This window comes from Myodes glareolus, chromosome 13 (genome assembly GCF_982192425.1).
Source record: "Myodes glareolus chromosome 13, mMyoGla1.1, whole genome shotgun sequence".
Lineage (NCBI taxonomy): Eukaryota > Metazoa > Chordata > Mammalia > Rodentia > Cricetidae > Myodes > Myodes glareolus.
In genome coordinates, this window is record NC_142038.1 from 16,736,246 (window position 1) to 16,760,336 (window position 24,091).

At 38.1% G+C, this 24,091-nt stretch overlaps 1 protein-coding gene across 1 annotated transcript in view; it reads left to right on the forward strand.

Annotated features, from left to right (window-relative positions):
• Positions 1 to 24,091, forward strand: part of Dcc (DCC netrin 1 receptor) — a 1,076,497-nt gene that overhangs the window by 737,413 nt on the left and 314,993 nt on the right.

Below are 24,091 nucleotides of genomic sequence, written 5' to 3' on the forward strand. Positions count from 1 at the left end.
ATCTTGTTCATTTAGGCTGTCACATGCAATTTAGTTTATTATCAAGTGCAGCAGTTTCTCGTTCCTTGAGCAGGCATGTGGGAGTCAGGCAGAGAGCAAGGAAACAGTGGCAGGAGCTGATCAGCAGTGACAGGCCAGCTGCTTATAACATCTTCCTTCTGATATAAGCATGTCACACCACAATTTGTCTTCTGAGTATAGATAAATCGATTCTCCAATCTTCTACTGTGTTATAGGAAATAACTCCTAATTATATTGTTCCAAAGGGCAGGTTCTCTATATTGTCATTCATTCACGTCTTTAATGCATTGATGAAAACCTTGATAAGGGTGTTCAGATCCAGTGTGCCTGTGCCCAAAAGAGTGGAATTTTCGGCGGTAGATGTGACTGAATTATGTATCAATCTAGAGTTGTGTGAGCAGAAACTTCGAACACTGAGAAGTAATCTAGCTCGGGTTTGTTTTATACAATAGCCAACCAAGGAGTAATATTCATATTCTATTAAAGTACTAACTCCTTCCATGTACTGTTCCACTTGTGAATGTAAATCTAATATCACCCTCTCCCACTTTTAGACACCAGTAGGCATTTACCATTTTCCTGCACTCTATTTATTCATGTTGTCATGTTGATTACCAAATTTGGAAGAGCCTATATCAGCACGCAGCCATCCACATTAATCGTGCTTGACCCTGCAAAGCTACTGGAACAAAGCACGTGAGGCTCCACAGCCTTTGAAGGTAGAAAGCTGTCACATATAAAACTAGTACTGGCGACGTGGGAGCACAGCTGGAATCTAGTGCAGATGCTGCAACATTGCAATGACCCTCAAACACTTTAGTAGAAACAAACCCTGGTTTAGTCATTTTCTATGTCTTTTGCTAAGAACTTTTCTTGTAAACTTCTGCAATGGGTCTGCAGGGTTGGGCTTAATGAAAAAATCGGCAGATTCTGCAAATAAGCCTGTTGTCATAAGGTACTTTCTTGGAATCACATACCTGAGGGTCTATTTAAGAAATATAGTTTTCTTAAAGGATTTTTAAATCTCTTTTTACACTTATCATTGACACTCCTAAAGAAGTCATGTACCATTGGAATTAGCCATCTAGATTCCATAATTGCTGTAAATAAACATTCAAGCAAACTGTTCCTCATGCATTAGCTCCAACTTCACTTTGTCCCTTTATCATAAAATTAATGAAAACATCATCGTACTAACTCATTAGGCCATGTTCTAATTGCTAAGCAATGCATCCCCAAAATCTGAAATAGCAACCACCTTTTCAGGCCTTGTTTAGATTAAAAGCCAAGGATCAGAGACAAGGATATAACAACAATAATCTCCAGGTGGAGATCATCAGAGAATAAATCTTATAATTGAGATGCTGGAATCCAGAGTGCTTGTTACATAGTTGAACATAAACAAAATAGTTGAGATGAGATACTGCTGACATTATGGGCAAGCTAGAGATTCATTTTGTGGAGTGTCCATTAGGTGAAGGGACTCAGGTGGGGTGGGATGTGCAACATAAGTGAAATTGTACAGTGAAGCTCACTCATAACTATCCAAATGACAAGCTGAAGCTTTCTCTCATTGGAGTACCCGTGTGCTAAACATGCCTTCCCTTCAAATGTCGCTTCTCTGAGGTGCAGAATGTGGTGCACGTTTGTTGAAACATCCACACATGTATTCACAAGACAGAGGTAGACCGTTCTTACCGGTTGTCAATCCTAATGAAGCAGGCCATGTCCTTAATTACAGTCACATGATGTTGACTTTTCTACTCTCATTAGAGTTTTGTGTAATCCAAGTCTGATTCAGCTAAGTAGTAGTAAAGTGGCTTTTATAGGTGGAATACGAGCAAGATTTTAATCCTTTACAATTGCAAATTATAACCTTAATTTAAATGTATAAAAGTAACATACAGATTCAATAATAATATCCTAGTTGAGCCTCATGCTGTTTCTAAATATGAAATAAATTTCTATGCAGGTCATTGGATATATAGAGACCCACAAAACTGCCTTGATTGGTGCATTATTTATGAATTATTTGGATTTTACATAGCTTATGGGTAGTTTCCCACTCAAATTCCCAAAGAATTTTTTAACAGCTAAATTTGGAATTCAGCTCTAGGGTGGGAAGACCGAAGTTAAAAAGCAATTGACATTTGCTGGAGAACTGGTTCCTTCTAGTGACTGAGTTTGTGAATTTACTCATGCCTGGAGGTTTCAAAAGAAAATCAAAAGTGTCCTGGGAGTAGGCAGCATGTCTGAAACAAAGAAACAAACAAAGAACAACAAAACCCCCTAGCTAATCATGAAGCTATAATTTCCACATAGTCTCATTCAGTATTTGGCGGTTGAGGATTCATTTACGCAATAGACTTGCTTGTCTCTCTTTTTGATGCCATAAACTTCTTTGTCTCTCTATCTGCTAGACATTTCCCTTATACTTTGTAGCTCAGCGATTAGAATGAAAGTAACAAAACTTATGCTGTTCTTGTCACACCTAATTCTCAGTTCAACTAGTAAGAGTGAATGGTAGGGATGGGACGGAGAGGAAAAGCATACTGTCCTTCCAAAGATGATGTCACGTGTGAGCCTGAAGCTAATGAGATGTGAATCGAAGCTGTTAGAACTTGAGAAGCCAGGACTTGGGGGAAAAATGAAATTTTCCTGCTTTTTGTGTCACAGGAGGAGCATAGCAAACAAAGATCAAGCCTATCCTGCGAAGGGAAGACAATTACATTCAGTAATTTCACTTGTCCAGCCACACAATAAATATGTAGAATATTCTTTGGGTTCAGGGGTTGTGTTTTGTCAAGGTCACCAGTGGATTTTGTTCCAGTATTCCTCTTCTTGTGTAGCTATAGTTGGTTAGAACTATTGCTTCCCATGCCTGAACACTGGCTTTAGCTAGACATAGTGTCTTGTGTTTTTCTCTAATTTGCTTAGTAGCACCAAACTTCTCTCTTGAATTTTTGTTGTCGTTGTTGTTTGTATGGCTGGTGAAGAAACAGTGCTCAGCCATTCAGAGATGACTGAGGGGAACAGTGCAGGTTCATTTCCCAGTGGGGAGTATTTAAACGGTGAGAACTGCTCTCAATCTATAAGTCATGTTTTACACCATGTTTTCAAATTGGTTATGACAGGGGTCACCCAAGCCCTAGAGCTCAGGATATCCTAATGCTGAGACACAAGCATGGGGAACACTGTAGTATTGATAAAATAGAAAGGAAGTACACCTATGTTTTTCCTTATTGATTTTTTTAGTATATGATATCAGTTAATTACTGAGAGCCACTTACTGAATAAATATGCTCAGGTGTTACAACTGCATTTTCCATTAATTTTCGTCTGCATGTATTATGAGTTATTTGATTTATTTGAAAAGTGTATATGTTCATATGATATGTAAGTGTATAGCACAATAATACACACACTGAAAGGTACATAACTGTGAAGATTCCTACATCATAAACATAGGTATGTATATGTGAGTAGAGAAGGAATTGCACACACTGTTATAAACTGTAAGCATTTTTATCATACGAGGAGACGTTTCTCCCATATAAGTATGAAACAGGCCCTAATTTTCTGCTTTTCAAGGCCAGACAAGAACAAGCACATTCAGGATGATTGCCAGAAAGTTGGAGGGGATTTCAGTTTTAATAATTTTATTATTTGACAGTTTCACAGATATTAGTATTTAGTAAGTATCATCCTCCCATTACCCTTCCTCATCCACTCATCCCTTTTCTGCAACCCTTCTTTTTTCCAACAAGCCCCACTCCTTAATTTTATGAGTTAATTTTATGTGAGACCCAATAAATTCAATTAAAATTGCTGGTATGGATTTGGGTAAGAGTTTATTAATTGAAGAAATGGTAGATTATCAGCGGCTATGTCACTGAAGTCAGTGCCACTTTCTCTCCCACCAATCACTAACAGGGGAGATTCCCAAGTATTCTGCTTTTCCTGTGTTAGTATTTCAGGGTCACATGATAGCTAGCATACCTGTATTAACCTAAGTGGGGAGAGTGAGCCTCAGACAATATGTGTGCGTGAGCCTGCTAATACATCATCCAGAGAATACAAACTGAACCTGTAATAAGAGGAGATAAATCACAGGTTGCCTGGAGGTCAGGTAGCAGAAGAGATGGACTAGAAAAGTTTAAGAGGACAATATTGTGATGACAGATCTTTTATGAGGTTTATGTATCTGTCAGTATTACTTCATTTCTAATATGTGTAGTTTGCAGATCGGAAATACCAGTTTATAAATGATATAATTCGAGTTTAGGCTTTTAAACAAAATTGAGTTTTAGTCTAGTAGTGTTTACCAATTCTCATTTGTGAACAAAATCCTCATCTTACTCAGAATATATTCACAAAATAAACCGAGTTGACAACCTTCCTGACATATGCTGATCACCCAAATTCTAAAGGATTAGTGTAAAGACAACTCAGTTTGTCATTGTAGACTCAATGATATCTATTCTCCTAGGAACGGAATGGCGTATATATCTATCATATTAACCTCAGATTGCTATTTAACCACCAACCTGACTATTTCACACAATATATTTTTCAGTCTCAGATGTCTGAGTCAGGTTTTTCAGGTTCTGTGTTTCATGGCCTCACTGGCTCGAGGTCAGGGGAGCATTGCAGTTGATGTCTTATCAGATCGACTCTCTATCTCCCCGGTCGTGGCCCAGAGCAGATGCATGTGCCTGAGAGTCGGAAGCCTCTATTTTCTTGCAGTCTGTTCCATGATGGCAGGTCACTCACCGTTCCCTGACTGAGGGAGCAGTCCCTCAGTTGTTCACATTAGAGCTCTTCACTTTCTGAAGGGAAGTCTGAGACTCTCTTCTGTCGGTCCACTAAGGCATGGTTTCCTAACAGGTTCCTTATTCCCAGAATGACTATCCCATCACCTTTGCCACATTGTCCAACGTGAACAGGTAATAGTAGGTCACACATCAATTTTTCTCTCTAGTCCTTACTACATGCTCAACTCTATTCAGATGAAATGAGGTCACCTTGGTCATTTGAGGGAATATCCATCATAGTTGTTTCATAGTACACCCATAATGACATATTCACAAAGAAATAGTTTTAGTAGACTTATGAGAATAGATATAAGAACTATTAAAAACTGAAGCATGCAATTCAGTTTCAGATAAATAGGAAAAGGGTACTTTAAAACTTGCTTTATTTGCATAAATTTGGTTTTTATGCATAATCTCAGAATCACAGCAGTTCTTTAGTCAGTTTTGCCAGTGCTTAATGTGCCAGGTTATGAAGGAGTTAACACACCTCTCTCTAAGCTTGTCACTTTCTATCTTCCTCATCAGGAAAATGAGACCTATCATTTGCAAAATGAATCCCCATTCTTGAACAGTAGATGAATGGGAAACCTGAGTATTTTAATAATTATCTATTCAAATTATCTTATGGTTGCCTACTGCTCATAAAACCAAAAATATAATATAAAATAACATAGATCATAATATGTGTTACAGATGTCATATCCCTCCACTTTTGCTGAAGAAGTGGTGTTAATGAATTACTGTAGACTGATTTCTGGCATAATTGCCAAAATTGCACAATACATCATTCTACATTTGTGCCAGAAAATTAGCATCTCTGATTCATACAGTGGTAGCTTCCTTAATTTTTGTCATCCTCTAAATACATGATGTTCAGTTTTTCAAAATAACAGGTGGCTCTAACCTTCTAGAATCAAGACAATTTACAACTCTGCCATTGAATTAGTGAATATTTCAAAGATGACACTAACGATATGCCTGTGGGTTTATAGCAAAATAAGACTGCAGCTCTGACAAGCTACTAAATACTGCAAATGCATCCATAATTTTAACCTGAGAAATATGACTTTTAATAATTCTAGCTCTCTTTCTTACTGCCTAATGTATTTTTTCATGTCAACTCTCCAACCCAAAGCACTTAATATTCATTTTCTAATATGAGAAATACAACTACAGAAGTTATTCTTAATACCCAGCATGCTGACATGATCTATGCAGAGTATTGTACCCAAGAGCTTAGATGTGTAGATATTCTCTGCTATTTTGAGATCTTGAGTGAATGTCTGAATTACCCAAAATGTCTGAAAATACAACCTAGTATTGTAAATATTAAATAAATAGTAAATAGTAGTAAATAGTAAAGCCTATTTACTGTCCACAGACTGACCATGAGGTACCTTATACATAGGAATTTCTCAATAATACATTGGGGACATAATTACTTTTTGCTGACCAATGCTCATATCTTTTTTCAAACTTGCTCTTTTACCCTGAAGTTAGCATCTCTCTAGATAAAGTATTAATAGAGTGTGTTATATCTCTCCAACTTCCTCAAAAAGTTATTAAGCTTAAATTTTTAATCAAAAGAGGAATTTTTGAAAATTATTTTGCTTATCTAAATATTAGGAAATATATATCATGGAAAACTGAAATATTTTCCAAGGCAATTTCTTGGCCAAAGTGAGTCAGTAGTTCATTTTCTGGTCTAATTTCTAGGAAGGTTTCACATTTCTTTCTCTTCTCCTATACATCTCCTATATTCTGTGAATCAGATATTATACATGTGGTATATAAATTTATCTCAGTCGTGGGGTTAAGATTTTTTTTCCTTTTTGGTTTTTAGAGACAGGATTTCTCTATAGTTCTGAAACCTGTCCTGGAATTTGCTCTGTAGACCAGGTTGACCTTGAACTCACAGAGAACCCCCATCTCTGCTGGGATTAAAGGTGTGTACCACAGCTGCCTGGCTTTGTTTAAGATATTCTTAAGATGCTAGGTAACAAGGAGTGTTCTAAGAGGCTGCTAGTGTGTTCCAGGCACTGGTACCCTGATTCCCGAAATAAACATACAGTAACTTTAATATTTAAATGACTGCTTGGCCAATTACTTAAGCATATTGCTAGCTAGCTCTTACATCTAGAATTAACCCATCTCCATAATTTTATATTTTACCATGAGGTTTGTGGCCTACCAGCAAAGTTACTAGGTCTCTGTTTTTCGCTGTGGCTCCACGGCTTCTCCTTGACTCTACTTTCTTCCTTCCAGCATTCTCTTTAGTTCCAGCCCCCTCAGTTCTACTCTGTCCTATCAGGCCAAGCCAGTTTCCTTATTAACCACTGGTATTCACAGCATACAGAGGGGAATTCCCACATCAAAGGAGATCCCTAAAAGAGACATAAATGGATCCTCCTGGGAAAAGGAAGCAGACAGGACCTCCTAACAAAAAAGTTAGAAGAGGGGTAAGGGAGAGTCGAAGGGGAAGAGGAGGGAAGAAGTGAAGTGAGAAGGAGAACATGAGGGAATGGGATGCTTAAGAAAGGGGAAGGACAGTGAGAGAGAGAAAGGAAAGAGATATCTTAATTGAGGGAGCCATTAAAGGGCTAGCGAGAAACATAACACCAGTAAAATTACAAGATATCCTCAAGAATGACCCCAACTAAGACTCTAAACAATAGTTGAGAGCGCCTAAGTTGGCCTTCCACTGTAATCAGACTGATGACCACCTTAACTGTCATCATAGACCCTTCAACTACCAACTGATGGAAGCAGATCCAGAGACCTATAGCAAAGCACTGGGCTGAGCTACTTGAGATCAGACCAAGGGAAGGAGAAGCGACATGAGCAAAGGGGTCAAGATCGTGATGGGGATACCCACAGAAACAGCTGACCTGAGCTCGTGAGAGCTCACTGACTCTGGACTGATAGTGGGGAAACCTGCACATGTCCAAGTTAGGTCCACTGAATGTGGGCGACAGGTGTGAGGCTTGGACATTCTGTGGGGCCACTGGCAGTGGGACCAGGATTTATCCCTAGTCCTTGAACTGGCCATGTGGAGCACATTCTTTTTGGAGGATACCTTGCTCAGCCTAGATATAGAGGGGAGAGCCTTGGTTTTGCCTGGAAGTGAAGTGTCAGATTTTGTTGACTCCCCATGGAAAGCCTTACTGTTTCTGAGGACTAGATGGGGAGGTGGAGTGGGAGGAAGGTGGAGGAAGCAGGAGGAGGAGATAGAGTGGGAACAGGGATAGCTCTGTAAAATGGGAAAAGATTGTATTAAAAATTCTTCATAAAAATGCTTACAATATTCCTAGGAACTAACTACTGTGGTTATCATTAACATTTATAGGGAGAAAAAAACTGAGAAATAGAAAATTGATATAATTGCTTTGAGGATGCCTGACCATTATGTGACCAGGTCATTCGGTACTGAATGATGTACAGCCCTGTGCTCGGCTGTGATTCCCATATGTTTGGTCCCTGTCTTTATCCTCTGGATCAGAAGCACACCAGTTTTGATCACGATTTGCTCACTGCCATAGTCTTTCGTTGCTGCTAAAAGAGAATGTTGCATGCTAAATAGTACGTGTGACTCTCGGTTTTTGTGACGGAAGGGTCTATGATGCATCATGCTTAGTTTTCCTTCCCTGTTGGGTCACAAGGTAATGTGTTCTGAAGTAGTCAAACATAGTGGTGTGGCCTTGGTTATAGAAGTGTGCTCTCCTGAGAGCTAGAATTGTGAGAGACACTGAAGGGCATCGATTCGTTCTGGTGATGGAGCCCCTAGTTCTCTTCCTACTCTTACAGCTTCTACTTTAACACCATAACACTGAAAAAGAAATTTTAGCACAGAACGATTTAGAAGACACAGGTATCTATATCGGGGCATCCAGGCAACTGATTCTATAGCTTCCAATTTGCATAACTAATTGAATTTAGAGGATAGAAAAAGAAGAAGTCAGCTCCACCAGGGAATAGGCCTTGTATATTTCATCCCTGTTTCCTGCAATAGTGCTTTATATACAGAAGACATTTAGTATAGGTATTTTGAACATCATCAACTCATCAGATGGCTAGATGAGTGTATTTGTACCTTGTCTAAGGATGCTTTTATTCTGAGAAAAGAAAAATTAATCATTTGAGTAAAGGGGGTGTGCATCTTTGTATTCGTCTTGCACTTTGAAGAGTCTTTCTATAAATAAAGTTTCTCCAATCTGGTTGAAACAGATTTGCTGAGTTTTAAAATATGTATTAGAAAACCATATGTTAAAATCCAAATTAAAAAGCATTTATCCACATAGCTCTGTCTTTACTCAGATTAATTTGCTGGAGGTGAAAATGAATTCTTTCACAGACATTAGCTTGCCATACTCTGGAGTGATGCTTCCATATGGAAAGCATCATTCTGAGAAAAAACTGAGAAGCAGAATAAGCAGTAGATGTCTAAAACCACAAGGTGGGTCTTCTTTATTTCTCTTTTCCCACAAGGGACCAAATCCAGAGCTGACTGGTAGCTTTTAATATATGACAACATATGCAGATGTGGCACCGATGTTTCTCTGTTGCTAGCATCTCCCATCATAGGCATCAGTTGAAATTGAGAAATCAGTATTGGTATAGTGATACGAAGTAGGGTGTCCTCCTCACTCAACTTTCATCAGGTTTTGCTGTGATTCTGTCTTTCTGTCTCAATTCCGTCTCATCTAATAAGGGTACTCCCTTGGATCTAGTCGAAATGTCCCTGTTGTCCATTTCTTGCAGCATTTTCCTTTGTTCCCAGTTTACTTTGACCAGGTGCAAGAGTGTTGGCAAAGTTCCCAATAGACTATCTTCCAATCTGGATTTGTTTGAAGTTTTTTCTCAGCATCTCAGCATTCAGACTCCAGTGTGGGACTTTTGGAAAAAAAAAAAAACACAAAGGGGCAAATTTCCATCTTTTCATATAATCTTAAACAGAACTCCCAAAGATACGTACACCACAGGCATGGACAAGGCTAAGAATGTCAGAGCTTTAGAGAGCAAAGATTAATTGTACAGGAGTTCAACAATAAAATTTTTAATAGTGAGCTGATTTCTTATCCATTACCAGAATCCAAGGGAATAAGGCAGAAGAATGGGTAATATACATGCTTGAAATGTTATATAACTGTTGTTAAATGTTTATTCTAATCCATGTGGGGTTTGCTTATTTTTGTTACCTAAATACTATTGTGTTTATTTAAAGGTCATGCTGTGGTCTCTGTGAAGACATGACTATAATTATTAGGGAAAACCTGAAAATCATATTTAGTTAACAAAGCCCTCTAAATCAACAGGATCGATGTGCATTTGAGTTCACAGGGCCTACCTGCATGGGTCTGCATCAGGTGGGGTCCTGGGGCTGAAGATCAGCACTTACCCTGATTGCCTCCCTGTCTGGAGTCTTTTTATTTATTTTAGTTTTATTTATTTACTTATTTCTTTGTATTTGGGGTTCACATTTTTGATCATTTTCCTCACTTTGACCAATTGAAAAGGGGAAAGAACATGCTTACAAACTGATAAATCAGTTGTGGTTAGGAGAACCACCTGCGTAGGGTTCTACTTTCCAAAAAAGAGGCTGGTCTCATCTAGAATAGCAATGCTCCCAAACCACAATCCAAAAAAGAAACAAAACAAAATAAAACAAAACACCAAAACCAATCAACACCACAACAGAAAACCACTTCATGCTTCATGTGCACTTCTGCCTGCTGTTTGTAGTGCATCAGCCCTAGAAATGACATAAGGTTCTACTTGTAGAATGATAATCAAGAGCTGAACATGGTTATCTGTGCCTGTAATTCCTCTTTGGATGCTGAGGCATGACAAGGGTCAAAAATCCCAGGTAATCTTAAGGTATATAGTGAGTTCCAGGACAGCATTTGAGACATTCTCTTGACAAAGAGAGAGAGAGACAGAGACAGAGAGAGAGAGAGAGAGAGAGAGAGAGAGAGAGAGAGAGAGAGAGAGGGCGGGCTACAAAAATAATACACTGACTTTCAAGGCAAGGTGAACTTTGCAGTGTGCAGTAGTCTGGGTAGTAACTTCAGGGGGTAACTATCCACTTCCTCGTTGTATTTGAGACCTTTTCCACAGGAGAAAATTGATGTTTGGTGCTGCAAACAAGGTCAAAAGCTCATGATTTGGGAGGTCATAGACCCTATTGAAGTCTATGAGGAAAGCGAGGAATAGGAGGAATTTGAGAACCCCAGCAAAGGGAAGGGCAAGAGAGAATTCTGAATCCCATGTATCCTGTGCAGGGGACCCTTAAACCTACAGCAGCTGTGATTGTTTGCATGTCATGTCATCAAGATTGTGTCTGTCATGAAATGGGGAGGGCTCATAGTTCTCCACACCGCTTGAGAATTTATATAGGAAGAGAAAGATTAAGAGGGGGGAAGAGATCTTTTCAGTCACGTAGACACTGGTAAAACACACACACTCTGTCAGCATCCCTCCGCCCTGCAACACACACATACACACACACACACACACACACACACACACACACACACACACACACACATTCCTTTAAACTCCCTGCCTAATGCCAAAGAAATGTGTTAGTTTTTCTCACATACAAAAGAAGGACACTGTTAACAGCAGTAGGAAGGGAAAAAAGAGAGGGCAGTGAAGGGTTTGTAAATATGATCACAACACACTATCTAGATGGATGAGAATACCCTAATGTAATTCAATTCTATCATATAGACCAATACAATTTTAAAGAAAAATTTGAAACTCCCTTTAATTGGAATAATTAATAATTTATCTTAGATTTATATACTTGCTTACTGCTTTTATGTTTATTTCCCTTTAATTTGCTCCAGAGCTTACAAAATTTATGGATGAGTATCCTAGGATTAGCAGGGAGCACACTGCATCCAGATGCTTCCTGAGTCTCCACGGGCTACTGCACCATTGCATTCTGGGCCTGCTATGCTGACTCACAGCCCACCACCCTGTCCAACACAAACACAGTGTTCAGCCAGCCTGAAATTCTGAATGAGTCTCAGGGAAAGTTACAAAGCACTCCAATCACGATGCTAAGCCTTGCCAACTCCAGCTTCTGCCACACATTTTAGTAGGTTATTTAAAATTTCAGCAAAAATCTTTGGGCTAGGTTGGAAATTTCCCATTATCAGAATTCTCTCAGTTATCAAATATGATTGAAACAGATTTTATTTCATTTTAGTTTCTTCGAATCCTAAAATAGTAAAAGTGGTTTTAAAGGTATTTCCCATGCACAAGAGCGTGGTTAAGCTTTGCCTGTTATTACTGAAGTATACTCTCTCCAGCTGAATTTTATTTGAGTTTCTTAGTATTTCTAGTTATTTAAAAAAAAGTACAGTCTCTACAACTAATTCCCTTCCTTTTCCCTCCTTCCTTCCCTCCCTTCCTTCTTCTCTCCCTCCATCATTTCCTCATTTTCTTTCTCTCCTTTCCTCCTTCCCTCCTGGCTAGCTGTCTATCTGTCTTTCAAGGTGTTTTTTTTTTTTTACTTATTAACATGATGTGCCCAGTATTTCACTTAGTGATCTCTCATATCCGGAAGAAACTGTATGAGAGCAATGATTCTCAGAGCTCACCATGTTGTCTGTGCCTCTGTTGTGTGACTTCTTCAGATATTCGTCATGGACAGAGAACAGGATCACAAGGCAGCTGGTCACAAAACACCATATGGCTGGATTGAGGGGCTGGATGAGAAAATACACATACAAAAAAGGAACCTGTCACAGTTTGTCAGTGTTTATCCCCAGAGATGCTCTGATGACAGAGGGTAGATGAAGTGGCAAACTTGGGGTCACTGAGCATTGAAAAAGTATAAAAAATGAGTTGAAATTCAATGCAAACTCTCAAGGGAAAGGGTGGACATGGAAGATGCTGGTTAATCCACGAAGCTAGCTACCCTGTGGCAGGGGAAAGTTACCAGGAAGATATATTGATAAGAAATAAGTAAATGTGACTTCAAAAATCCAGTAATAGTGACAGATGCAAAGGATACAGAGGAAAAAATATCCCTAAAATAAAACAGTTTCTCCCAGAAACAGACATGGGGAATGGTACATTTAACAAATGGAATACTGGAGATGTGTTTCTTTGCTCTGAAACCTGCTAAAGAAAATAGAGAAGGATTTTGAGGTGACCAATTACTATCCTGGTATAAGAAAGAACCCATGTCTATAATGTCTATTAAACTGAGCTCAACTAATTCTTAGCATTTCTCCATAGGGTTCTTGGGTTTCCAGCCAGCCATCATAAAATTGTCTCAGTAGAAGCAGGCTTCTTAAATGTAAGGACTAGAAAATAAAGAAATAGCCATCCATTGAATACAAATAGTATGTTAACTACTTTTAGAAAGCTATGTAACAACTCTGTACTATAAATACCAAGATGAAATTTTAAATATGGCAAGTAATGATCAGAAAAAAGTAACATTTACCCGAGTAACAACACAAGAGGAGAGATCTAGTAATTATACTTTGTCATTTATGTAACTCCAGTGACTATACCTATATATACATATACGTGCATGCATGTATACACACACACACACACACACACACACAGAAACACACACACACACACACACACACACACACGTGTGTGTGTATTTATTACTCTGACCATTTTACCTCTGACCATATTGACCTCGCTTGTGGGCATTTTTGTTGCATCTTGGGTAAACTGTTTGAAAACATTCTTCCTAGACAAGCACCTTAGAAATAAGAGAATTATTAAAAGCATGTCTATGTATTTTTATCCTTACAATGCATGGAATCCAGAGGGAAAACAAGAAACATTTATTGGTGGACCAATCATCATTTTCCTCCTCATTTTGTATAAAAAATTCAATTTTAAGGGTTGTAGCTGTCTCTGCTGATGTGAAAATCCATCCTTAAATTTGTCACTCAGCTTATCTCTGTTTAGGAGCACAGGGAATCTTTTTAAGCATCAGGCTTTCCCCTGGCAGTGTCCTTTGATGTATGGTCCTGAGATGAGGAATACACACTCTCTATCAAAGCTCCAGGTCCTCTTCTGGATTTGCAGATCAACCCAAGACACATTCCGCAGCTCCTTTTATGCCTTCCCATGAAAGCATTCTGTGCCATAGAAAATATGCTTACATAATGATGCCTTTGCCATGGTTTGGAAGGTATCATTACTTTCCAGAGCAGATTGAAATGCATCTCACTTTGTCTATCTGGTTGAAAAATAGCCATTCTCACTTCAAGCTTGTATTTTCCTGGAGATTTCTTTTGATTCAATGCTTGTCCCGTGTTTATAGTTTATTTTCAGATTGATAAGGATTGTCATAAACAGCTTACAGTAAAACTTGAGTCTCCCCTACATTGTATACAGCCATTATGGAGATCAGTGTGGATGATCCTCTAAAACACTAAACAACCTCTGTGTGCTACACCTGTCTCCAAACCTGGTGTCTCTAAAGGAAGTTAAATAAGTATTTGGAAGAAATACCTGAACTCCTAAATTATTGTGATACATACATCTCAAGAGTCAGGATGTGCAATCAGCTGTGGTAGACCGTGGTGGGTGAACAAATAAAGATGTGTTATCTGCTAATAATGTAACATTGTTTGTAAAAAAGTGGATGCTGACACTTGCTAGGTTGTAAAATGCACTGGTAAAGATTATGTTAAGGTAAAATAAGCCAATGGACATAAATGCTACCTTAACTGGCTTGACTTTGGGCACACTTAAAATTTGTTTTCTAAAGGCTGAGGAGAATTCTTATGCAATTTGCTAGACAAATGTAAGGATGGGAGTTTAGATCCTAGCAACCAGGCATGGAAGCAGGTAACAGTAGCCCTAGTGTTAGGCAGTGTCAAGAGGATTCCTGGGAGGAGCTGACCAGGCAGCCAAGACAAACTGGCGAATATATTAAGAGACAGCATATATCAAAAAGTAGGATGCAGTATATCAGAAGTCACCCAACATTGCCGTCTCATCTATATGTGCTTGTATACTGATGTGTACATATGAATGTATATAAGTGCATGTTTGCGTATATATATATATATATATATACGCAAATATATCAGTATATACACAGAAATCTATTTGAAAATTAAAAAAATATAAAAGAATGAATAAAAAGATAGTGCCTTAGATAGTAGTGAAATGTAATAAGAAGAAACAAATAGTGGGGATGGGATAAAGAACAGCAGCTGTTTACAAGGATGGAAAGAATGTTAATGTCGGCGGCATGTGCAGTGTCTGTAGTTGACAGGCCTTTAATGTGTGCTTTATAGCAGCAGGAAAGATGAGCTTAAAGTTTCCTCAAACTGAAAGGGGAAACTGTTACAGGACATGAGAGTGTTGATTCCTCTGGTGTGTCATTAGATATTGTCTATGTGCGTTTGGCTGTCACAGTGGGTCCCTCACTGAACATGGCATACAATTGACTAGACTGCTGGGCAATAAAACCCTTCAGCCACACTTCCACCAATACTGGGAATGTAGGCTTGTCCAACTTTCTACGTGAGGGCTGAGAATGCAGACACACACCTGCCCATGTTTGCACTGCAAGCGCTGTACCCACCAGCCCATCTCCTTAGCCACAAGATAAAGATCATTGAGTAGTTGAAGCATATTAACTTTATTTTCATTTACTTAAAAGGAAAAATTATTTAAGCCCCTATTTTTAAAAATCCACATTTCTTTTTTCCAAAATGCCACAGTTCTTTCAAATCTGAAAACAGTTGAAAACTTTATAAAACAAATTGTTTTGAAAATGTCAAAAATCACACAAATAAGCTTCTTTTTGTGTACAAATTATGAAATTAATTTATGAACTTTGAGCATTTCAATTTTATCCACTTCCCCACTTAAACAAAACATGTTTAGCTATGATATCAAGCTACCAACAGAAAGAGAGAGAAAAAGTATTTAAACATTTAAACAGAAAAACATTATTAGAGCAATGGTATCTCCTTCTTACTTCACTAATAATGCTTACATATACTTTATTTTTATGATGTCTTTAGACCAGTGCATTTCAGTAGTTAATAAAGTGGTTGGCTGGTGGATGAATTTTATGTCTTAGTTAATAACATGGGGAATGACAGGGAAATTAATCTTTTCGTTAGAAGTTTAATAAGTTAAATATATTTTGTATTAGAAATATATTTTAACTTTTATATTATATGTAGGGAATGAAGATAATATACTATTAATGTGCTCAGAGCAAAAAGAAATGTTCTCAAACACTAAATATTAAATTTGCAAAAGAAAAATTACTTCTGGTTCCCCCAGAAGACTGACTTTATGAAAAAATCAACTCAATAGTACGCTATAAAATACTGCTTTTTATTTCAAAATCATTTTTTGTGATTTATAATTAATTTCAGAAATCACCATAACCATTTGAAATTTTCTACTCTGATATTTTTAAAGTATTCCTAAAAGAGAAAGACTGTGCTGTTAGAGTACAGCACATTCACTTTTTCCTCTCTCTGACAACAGATAAAGAAGCTGTAACCATGGAAACAGTAATGGGCCAGAGAGATTAGGGCCAGACAGGAGATTAGGTCTCTAAGGGCGGTGAAAAGAGGTTCTGATTGGTTCTTCATTGAGACCTTATTTGAAGAGAAGTTAACGTTGAAAGAAAGCATGGAGGATTAGCATAACATGGACAATATTAATTCCCCTATACAATAAAAGAAGCGATTGCTCTGAGAAAAAGGTATCCATTCTTGTTCATATGACAACCATTTACTCGGAGGGAGAAAGCATCTGCGATTCAGGCTGGTCTCAGTTTGGCCTACACTGTATAAATCTGGACTAGCTGACTAAGAAGCAACTCTGGCAGCCGAGGTGGAAAAGAACATTTATTTGTGACCACACTCCCAATGCATTCCTCATTGGCATGCTTGGAATGAGCAAAAAACCAGCTTGATTTTGGTTAAGATGTCATGTAGGAATGAGTTTTCCTGGGAGGAAAATAATTTTCCTATGAAAACTTTCTTCATAGTCTTTTGAAATAAATTTTTATAACTTCTTGACAAACTTCACAAATTTTTGAAGTCATCACTGTTTATATTTGTAAAGGGAAAAGGTATTTAGTAAGAGACCAGTGCTCTTTAAAGCTGACAACCACAGAGGTGCTCCTTTGTGAGCTGTCTGCTCTCTATAGTCGCTGATGAATTTCCAGAGGAAGAAACTACTTGTTAATTTTAAGTTCTATATTTACTGAAGTTATAATATCCAGCCCAATGGAACGGATAGTTTTAAGTGGAAGGCATTTTCACCGAAATGAATTCTGAAAAGGTGGTGCTTGGACAACCTTACTGACAGTAATCAAGAGTGTGGTTTCTGGCTGCCCTGAGACACTGACTCCTTTAAAACCATTTCACTAGGACAGGCTTGCTTGTTTTTAGCTTTATTTAAAAGTATTTTTTTTTCCTTGATTATTTCCTAGACCTAAACCTTCTTTTAAACAGAATTATTCGTTGTTTACTTTTAGACATTCTTCTTATGATAAAAATAATTAGTTGTTTCATGCTTTGCCAGCTCTCTGGTGCTTTTCCCATAAAGAAAACCCCTCCAGAGAAGTGAGCACATGCTACTGTCAGCTGCTGGAGAGTGGGGATTGCTTGAACCACACTGGACATTGCCGGAGGACAAACATGAGTTAGAAGGGCTGAATATAAGCACCAAGCGCAGTCAGGGTTTCCTATCCTCCACAAGAACAATGGGTGCATCTGATGTCTGTATCTCTCCATACCTGGAGCAAAGGTTGCTCATATGGAGAGAGATAATGAGCACTGTCTGCGGAGCATAACTATAAGCCTTAGCCCAAAGACATTTTGCTAGACACAGGACACATGTTTCGATTGAACAAGAAAAAAAAAAAAAATGCTCACCCGAATCGTCTTCAACTTCATGCGGGAGAGGAGCAGGAAGATGCTAGGCACCCCATATTTCTTCCTTTAGAAATGGATTTCACTCACTGGAATTACAGAATTCCCCATGGGGATGATTATTGAATTTCCCAAAATTAACACCATCTCGATAACTCATTCTTTGGTTTTCATTTGATAATAAGCTTCACTACATAGCCCAGACTGACTACAGACTTAGGGTCATGCTGCCTTAGCTTCCTGTGTGCTTAGGTCAGTCAAAGTTTTATTTTCTCCATTAATGTTTTCCATCCTAGAAGTCTTGTGACCCTGTACACACACACACACACACACACACGTTTTATGCAATCCTCGATACACACGCATATGACATACAAATCAAAAACTGATGATGAATTATAAAAACCTCTATATTAAAAAGTCTTGGTGTGCATATAAATTTATCATTTATTATACATGAAATTAAGTCTGTATACTAATGATTTTGATACAGTTTATATTTACATAAAGATTTACATCTTGACTGACTAATTAATACTGGAGAACGTAGAGAGTCTCTTTTCAGAGGAGATTTGTGATTTGATTTTATGGTTGTCAATGTTGGCAACTAGGTAGTACAAAAATGGATGATGTTAAAGGTCATTTCAGAAATTATTGAAATTTCTGTCTACGTTCAAGGCAAAATTCTTTTTGCAAATGAAATTCAAGTCAGCAATTCAAGTAGGATTGAAGAAACACTAGCCCAATAAAACATAACATATATTAAGTTGAGAGACAGATGTTGAGTTATGACCTGTGGAAAACATTGTGTTTGCTTTCCACAATTAAATTCTTCAAAGAGCAGGAAATTCTGCAAGGTAGGGGAAATCATGCTACTTTTAATAGTCAATAATCCCAAGTCTGAGATGAGGTGCTTTAGGCAGTTGGCATTGGCCCTGCATGGCTTCATACTACCCACAGGGTGAAGTGCACATGTTAGATGTTCAGAATGGAAGGATAAAGCCAAGCGACTGCTGATAGTCTGGTCAGTTTTTAGCCAGAAACAACTCAGACTCATTACGTATTTGACTTTAACTTACATTTCTCCTTCGAGCACTCTCTCTCTCTCTCTCTCTCTCTCTCTCTCTTTCTCTCTCTCTCTCTCTCTCTTTCATTTTTCCACTCAAAAATTTACACTTCCTCCCCTCCTTCCATTCCCCTCCCGCTCCTCCACTTCCCTTCCTCCCTCCCCCACTCCTTAAGAGAGGGCAGGGAACCCTGCCAGGTGGAAAGTCCAAGCCTCCTCCACCCCTACATCCAGGCCTAGGAAGCTTTGCATCCAAATAGACTAGGGTCCCAAAAAGCCAGTACATGCAGTTGAAATAAGTCCCAGTGCCTTTATCAATGACTTCTCAGTCAGCCCCCATGCCAGCCACATTCAGAGAGTCTGGTTTGATGGCATGCTCATTCAGACCCAGTCGAGCTGGATTTGGTGAGCTCCCATTAAAACTCTTACTCTTTTCCAGTATTTTGCTATGCCTGCATTCAAATAGGTGATTCCTCTGCAGTCACAAGCCACAGTTAGGAAGCTGGATCACACATCTGTCATTCTTTAAGCACTCTCTCTCTGCCCTGTTTTGCTTTGTGCCCTCTTCCACACTGGTATTCCCGTGATGTCTTCCATAACAATGTGTACATTCTTAAGCTCTTTTTAGTTTGGTAGAGGAAGTCTAACCAAGGCAAATGATAAACATGAGCTAAACCAGCAAACTGACTGTGAAATTTGAAATTTGCCCTGGGATAAGGAGAAGATATTGAGGCAAATAAGCAGGAGAGTCATATGATCAAATGTGTATTTGTATAAGCTTATTTTTGGATGCTGCATACAGTATGAGCTGAAGGAAGGTGAATTACACGAAGGTGTAGTTGCTGGGAGACACTTGTGTTAGATCTGATGAGCAGGCATATTACAGGGATAAACACGTCACAGTGACCACAACAGTGTGCTAAAGTGTGTGTGCTTTGTTCAGTGGGAAAATCCTAAATATAGCGAACAGGAAAGCTGAGCATAGATGTACACATTTACTGGTGGGTGTTATGTATCTGACCTTAAAACAACTAGAAGATTGCTCCAGAAAGAGAAGCAAGTTGAGAAGAGGAAGAGAACTTGGCTTCTCTATGCTTCTTTAAAGCATCTGTCAGGGTGAAATCAGGGAGATTTTGTGTACCTTTCTTTGTCTTTGCTCTCAAGAGAAATACTGTGTATGAGATGTCAGTCTTTTCCACTCCTCTCCTAATTCTGCTCTAACAGACTGACTTGCAGCCAAGCTTCTATTTATTGTAAATACTCTACTTCTCTGCTGAAAAGCTTAAATATATCAAAAAGTAAGCAAAGGGTCCAAGGAGCCAGAACTTGAAAACTTCCTGCCATTCTGTAAAATCCACTACACCTTTATGTTAGCGGTTATGAATTTCGTATGGAAAATGTTTTTCAAACCATTTGAAAGTGAGGCACCTTCTTCCCCTCCACACTTAAAGGATTTCGCAGATAACCAGTTTAGTTCACAGCAGGACACTGACTCAGCCAGGCCCTGCACAAAGTGAATGCAATCAGAGAACTAGAGAAAATAGTCTGCAAAAATCAGTGTAAAGATAGTGCATATAATAGCCGTCATGATCCAGATCTGTTATTTTAATCCCCTCTGTATATGAGATAATATTTACATGTGATATAGATTAATATACCTAAAATTAAGAAAGGAGAAACACAATTAGGCTTAATGGAGTGAAGATTATAAATGGAACAATCATCAAAAATAACCAAATTTTACAAATTTTTATCAAGATTGACTGTAGAGTTTCTCCTGTATATATAGTTTTTGCATTCACTGAACCAGCTTACCAATATTTAAATGATCAGAAATGTGGCTTTTCAAGAAGCCACTGCATGAATAATTGCTTCCTTAGGGTGTTTACCAGTTATTCTCTTCTCCTGAAGACTGGGGTCTTCCCCACTTCTCAGTTCCATCTATATCAGATCCATGGACAAAGCTGAAGCCTTCCTAGCCATGAGATACCTTATAATATTTAATAAATAATACACAGAATGTAATGCTTAGCCAGCAGTGGGAACTATGAATGAAAACTCCTGAGAAGAAGCTGTGCCTATTGAACCTGGATGGCTGCTTAGACCTTCAGTAACATGGAGTGTTGTAGGAGGTCACTTGTTTGTTTCCTGCTGCTCAGCCCCAAAATAATAACACAGAAATCATATTATTTGCAATACTGTTTGGCCAATAGTATATTTCTGGCTAACTCATATCTTAAATTAACCCATCTCTATTAATCTGTGTATCATCACGAGACTGTGGCTTACTAGGTAAGTTCCAGTGTCTGTCTCTGGCAGAGCTACATGGCTTCTTTCTGAATCCACCCTTCAGTCTCATAGCATTCAGTTTAATTTTCCCCGCCTATCTCTGTTCTGCCCTATCAGGCCAAACCAGTTTCTTTATTAACCAATGATATTCACAGCATACAGAGGGGAATTCCATATCAACAGAGAGATTGCATGTTGCAGATTCAAGAGGCTGGTACCTGGGGCTAGTTCTCACCTTCTAGAACAGACATTCCTTGCCCACTTCTGTGTCTAAACTAACATGCTAGGAGTAATGATAGATAAAAAAAAAACTTTTAAAATCTATTAACTTAGCAGACAGATAGCTCCCATCTATCTAAAAGCAAAGAATATCACCAGATAACATCTTGGACCTATAGAAAGCTTGCCTCATTTTTCTATAATCATCTCTCTGATCTCATCAATGTATGTTAAACTTGCTTTCGTTTAGCCCTATCTTTTTCCTATAAAATTATAAAACTTCATGGAATCAATTTCACATTGACACACGGAATTTGGTGTAACCTCCATTTATATTTCCAGGCCCTGGTCACTCAACATTGCTCTAGAATAAACTATTCCTTATTACCTTAAAAAAACAAAAACAGGTTCTGTAGAGGCAACTGTGCTGTTTGTAGCTTGAGGCTAGAAATCATCTGTCAAGATGAAACATTTTCTTGATTCAGGAAGCTGAACAAAAGAAAAAAACATATCCATCAGAGATGAATTATGCATTTACAAACACACCATAATTAGGAGAAGAATGACGTTGGAATTGAAAAGTGACTCAAAAATCGGCAAATCCATTTTTCCAACTCTAAGTGATGCAGAGCTCTTCCTACAAGCAACAGTCACTAACTTCACTCTTAAATTCAGGGACACGCTACAGCAAATGACAATTATGTATTGTTAAATTAAAGGCATTTTTCTCTATACCAGCAGATTATTCATGCAAACTACTTCAGCCTTTGGCTAGTCCCTATTCAACTGAAAACTACATAGTAATAGTATTTTATTTAAATGAAATCAATTCCTATACATGTAGGGCGTACACTGTGATATTTTTTTTAAATTTATTTATTTATTATATATACAATATTCTGTCTGTGTGTATGCCTGCAGGCCAGAAGAGGGCACCAGACCCCATTACAGATGGTTGTGAGCCACCATGTGGTTGCTGGGAATTGAACTCAGGACCTTTGGAAGAGCAGTCAGTGCTCTTAACCACTGAGCCATCTCTCCAGCCCCACACTGTGATATTTTGGTGTATGCACTGTGCTGGATGGTTTTATGTCAACTTGATACAAGCTGAAGTCACGTGAGAGGAAGGAACCAAAACTCAGAAAATGTAGACAAGCTTGTAATTTTCTCGATTAATGATTGAGATGGGAGAGTTCAGCCTTGGTGGGTGGTGCCATCTTTAAGATGGCCATCCTGGGTTCTATAAGAAAGCACAATGAGCAAGTCTTAAGTGCAAAGCATTTAGCGGCACTCTCCGTGGTCCCTGCATCAACTCTTGGGCCCAAATTCCTTCATTGTTTGAGTTCCTTCATTGACTTCCTTTGATGATGAACAATGATGTGGAAGTATAGCCAAATAAAGCCTGTCTTCCCCACCTTGCTTTTGGTCATAGTTTTTTATCACAACAAGTGTAACCCTAATTAAGACACGCACATATGGCGGCATGGTGATACCAAACTTATTGCAAATCTATCACCTGACTCTCCTTCCATTTGCAAAATGTGACATTTCAAATGTACTCTTCCATAGCTTACAACATAGAACATATCATTTTAAACTGTCCATATACCTGTGCTCTTCCACGTAATTTATTTTAAAATTAATAAAGCAGATACAGAGAGAAAGCTACAATATAATCACATAACTGTGTAGGACCCAATAAAGTTGAGTACACAGAGCTATAACTTGGGTAACTTGCACCTGAGGCTAGAGATGGGGAGGTGTTGATCACTTGGTTTCACACTGATTATGAGCCCTTAACTTGTTGCTTTTAATTATTTTCAGTCCTCTAAAATTACATAAACAGACAACTCTAAGTTGTATCAAAAGCCTACTCTGGTAAATTAAGGTCTTTACAGTTTGTTTTCATGTGGCATTATGCTCACACAGAAGTCTATGATTGTGTTTTGGAATGTTGGTGTCTCATCAGATTAATATTAAATGAGAATCTTACAGAAGTCTATGTCAGTTTGTGTACAACTGTTTGTCCTGTGTCTTTTCTGTTGTTAATCACCTCTCACCTAAGAAATCAGTAATTAAATGAATCATAACTTTTCTTTGACAGTAGAAATTGTGTATTTACCTGACATCAGATGGCATCCCTATTTATGATAATTATATATAATTGCATCTTCTAAAATAATGAAAATCACAAACAAAGCAATCAACAGCTTTTGTTACATCCCTGTGAGAGTATGACCCTTCTCTTTCAGTTTCAACCTGTTGGAAAAGCTAATTGATTCACTTTGACCAAATCATTACTAATTTAATTTTTTACATGAACGTCTTGCTTATATTCTGGATTGTAGCTTTTACTTCAAATATGGACACATGAATTTTTTTGTTCATTCACTCATTTATTCGTTTACTTACTCAACTCCTGCCTCGTGCCATAAAGAATTCAGAGAAATGTCATTAATTACATATGATAATTTGTTTTACATTCATATCACTGATCCATCTCTTTTCAGAATATGTCTTCACTGATCTCCTAAGAAACATACTTTTATAATATTGTATTGATTCCATACCTCTAAAGCAAGAGCCTATCTAGATCTTAATATATATTAAAAATTCACATTCTCAAGGATTTGTTATGGTGGATGGAGAGTCTCTACTGTACTATTTTTTTCTGATCTGTGTGCAGTGGTATATGCTTGCTCATGCATTCACATCACACAACACACACAGACCACACACACACACAAACACACACACATGCACACATATGCACACTCACA